Here is a 3293-nt window from a genome sequence, read left to right as displayed (position 1 = left end):
TGAGCAGACAGTAATTTCCTGCCTCCTACTTTTCTGGAATGTGACTTTGGGAAGTGTTAGCTTGTTCACATTTCGAATAATCAAAGCTGTTTGGTCCACATGAGCAAGTGTGTGTACTGAAGGTCGAGAACACACACCCCAAAGAGCCTGAGAATGAGTAAGAGATTTTAATTATGTGTTGCTGATGTGTAGTGAAACAAGCTCCTCCCTCAGCACTGATGCGACTGTTAAGAAAACATCAAGCTCTTTACAATCTCGTCCAGATGAATCTCAAATGCTAATTCATAAGGAGGAGTTCTAGAAGGGCTTTGTAAGGGAACAGATCAGTTCATGATCCAAGTCACAAATCATTCCTTTACTACTCCTAATAATAAACACTCCTCCACCATAAAACATTTTCACACTTCTTAGTTAGCTTGTGAAAAACTTTATTTTTATGATTCAAAAAAATGACATCCTGAAAAGCCTAGAATTCTTTTAGAAGACATCGAGAAAAACCTGCCAACTTTTAAAAAGACCTCCAAAGTATCAGCTGACTCTGGGATCCTCGGTCCATTTGGACAGTAAGACCTGGTGCCGCGCACCCTCATAGGTCTGCAGTGATGCATCATCCAACTTAGTGGAATGTATTTTGATTCTGCTTCTGACCTTATCTGGACGTTCACAGGTGTCATCATTGACTGGAGTTAAAGTAGCATTATCTACAAACACGTCTATATGGTGTACAGAGGACCCGATGTAAAGGTTCTGAAACTCTCCAACAGTCTCTGATCAAAACCACATTTTGAGATGGCCTCACCAGTAAGGGGTGCCAGCTTCTATGCCCCCCAAGCTCTGCCACTCAGGGAAGATCCCTGCTGACATTCTGGGACTACCGAGGGGATCAAAGTCCTTCTTTTTTCCACAGATGTCCCTCTGGATATCCAGCCCAGTGGCTGTCTCTGTGATCCAGGTCAGGCTGCCATTTGGATCCATCAGCGCCAGCCGGTAGTTTTTCCCAAAGTTGTTATCCCAGAAGGTCTGGTCCCGAGTCTGATACTGAATGCAGAACTCCACCCTCTCCAATAGCTCAAGAGCCTCCGGCAATAAGACAGAGAAGGAGAACGCGTCTGTGCCAGAACAGCCATACACATTGTTCGTGTACTGACAGGGAACATCCTGAAAGGAGTGCCATGAGATGAAGGTGATCCGGACTGAGACAAACTTCTCAAAGCAGATGTTTCAGACCTGCACAGTGCCTGAGAGCAGGTGGTCCTGGACAGAGCATGTCTCCAGACAAACCTGCTGGTTTTTGAGTCGGTTCCTTAGGTCCAAGTAATCTGCAGCTGGTTGCCTGAAATCCAGAACCAGACCCGGGTCTGGAGGAAGAAAATAAAGTAGCAGAATTACTTCTAAAACAAAATTAAAGATAAATTAAAGCTGCAAGCAGCATTGTGAGGGCCTGAGCCCCTGGCCTGAATCCCAGGGTGTCCTGGTCCAGGGTGGAGGCCTTGTAGTTGAGGAGTTAGAAGCCTGAGTCTGATCAGAGAGTGAGAGCAGAGCTGAGAGCTGGCCCTTTAAGAACCCCTCCCCCACTGCTCTGTCTTTGATCTGTGCTAGAGTGAGAGCAGAGCTGAGAGCTGGCCCTTTAAGAACCCCTCCCCCCACTGCTCTGTCTCTGATCTGTGCTAGAGTGAGAGCAGAGCTGAGAGCTGGCCCTTTAAGAGCCCCTCCCCCACTGCTCTGTCTCTGATCTGTGCTAGAGTGAGAGCAGAGCTGACAGCTGGCCCTTTAAGAACCCCTCCCCCACTGCTCTGTCTTTGATCTGTGCTAGAGAGAGAGCAGAGCTGAGAGCTGGCCTTTTAAGAACCCCTCCCCCACTGCTCTGTCTTTGATCTGTGCTAGAGTGAGAGCAGAGCTGAGAGCTGGCCCTTTAAGAACCCCTCCCCCACTGCTCTGTCTCTGATCTGTGCTAGAGTGAGAGCAGAGCTGAGAGCTGGCCCTTTAAGAACCCCTCCCCACTGCTCTGTCTCTGATCTGTGCTAGAGAGAGAGCAGAGCTGAGAGCTGGCCCTTTAAGAACCCCTCCCCCACAGCTCTGTCTTTGATCTGTGCTAGAGTGAGAGCAGAGCTGAGAGCTGGCCCTTTAAGAACCCCTCCCCCACTGCTCTGTCTCTGATCTGTGCTAGAGAGAGAGCAGAGCTGAGAGCTGGCCCTTTAAGAACCCCTCCCCCACTGCTCTTTCTTTGATCTGTGCTAGAGTGAGAGCAGAGCTGAGAGCTGGCCCTTTAAGAACCCCTCCCCACTGCTCTTTCTTTGATCTGTGCTAGAGTGAGAGCAGAGCTGAGAGCTGGCCCTTTAAGAACCCCTCCCCCACTGCTCTGTCTCTGATCTGTGCTAGAGTGAGAGCAGAGCTGAGAGCTGGCCCTTTAAGAACCCCTCCCCACTGCTCTGTCTCTGATCTGTGCTAGAGTGGAGAGAGAGGAGGAGCACCAGGACTGGAGTGGGACAAGAGGAAGAAGTCGGCATACGCTGGTCCAGAGGGACACAGAACACCATGTTCTTGGAAGGGTTTTTGTCAGGAATGCAGTGGTGTGGTTGGTAGAGCTGTGGGATGGATGGTGTAGACGTGAGAAGCGTTTGTTTGACAGTATGAACCTGAGAGGACACCGTCTCCCCATAGGCTTCCATTGGAAGGTGAAACGTGTCTCCCCCACTTTGACGGCTTATAAAATGGAAACCCAGTAATTCATATAAAACCTTTTAGCAACTTTTAATCAGCACAGTTGGGAGAGAAATGTATGAAAGTTTGGAAGCGATAGCATTAATGCCCTTGGAGGAGATAGATTTTGTTGGGGGAGTAAAAAAGTGCTCATTTTGACAGTTTTGTCCAATTTGTGGACATTCTGTTGTAGATAGGTGAGGGGTCAGAGTGTAGGAATTTTGCGTCTTCATGAGACGAGTCCAACGGTGTTGGTCCCATGTTTGTGGGACATTCGTGGGAGGAGTTATAGCGCTCTAAATTATAAAAAATTATCTTTTAGTTGTGTGGCTCCCTAGGTGGCGCTATTGACTTTTGTAGTGTTTTTCTTTTTGATTAGTGAATGTTTAGCCAGAGCGGACAAGTGTGCCGAATTTCAGCGAATTTCATGCATGTTCAGGGGGTGAAATTAGATTATGCGCGTTCTGCTCATATTGCGCGCGCTCATTGACAGCAAGAACAGTCCAGGACCAGGTTTGAGACTGAGACTTCTAGTTTAGACATCAAAACCCTCAGTTTGACACAACGTCTCTGTCAAGAGATGGTCTCCCCAT

General features: G+C 48.2%; 1 pseudogene across 1 annotated transcript in view; it reads right to left on the bottom strand.

The window, feature by feature from the left end:
- Nucleotides 1–428: 428 nt before the first annotated feature.
- Nucleotides 429–3293, bottom strand: part of LOC147240158 (protein phosphatase 1 regulatory subunit 3C-B-like) — a 3865-nt pseudogene continuing 1000 nt past the window's right edge. Inside the window, exon 2 of the transcript XR_015111574.1 lies at nucleotides 429–1358. The product of XR_015111574.1 is annotated as a protein phosphatase 1 regulatory subunit 3C-B-like (transcript). The remainder of the gene's footprint in view (nucleotides 1359–3293) is intronic.

The sequence above is a fragment of the Aulostomus chinensis genome, chromosome 23 (assembly GCF_037954235.1).
Source record: "Aulostomus chinensis isolate RoL2024-O1b breed Wild chromosome 23, RoL_Achi_v1.0, whole genome shotgun sequence".
Taxonomy (NCBI): domain Eukaryota; kingdom Metazoa; phylum Chordata; class Actinopteri; order Syngnathiformes; family Aulostomidae; genus Aulostomus; species Aulostomus chinensis.
This window is presented reverse-complemented; position numbering and strand designations above follow the sequence as displayed.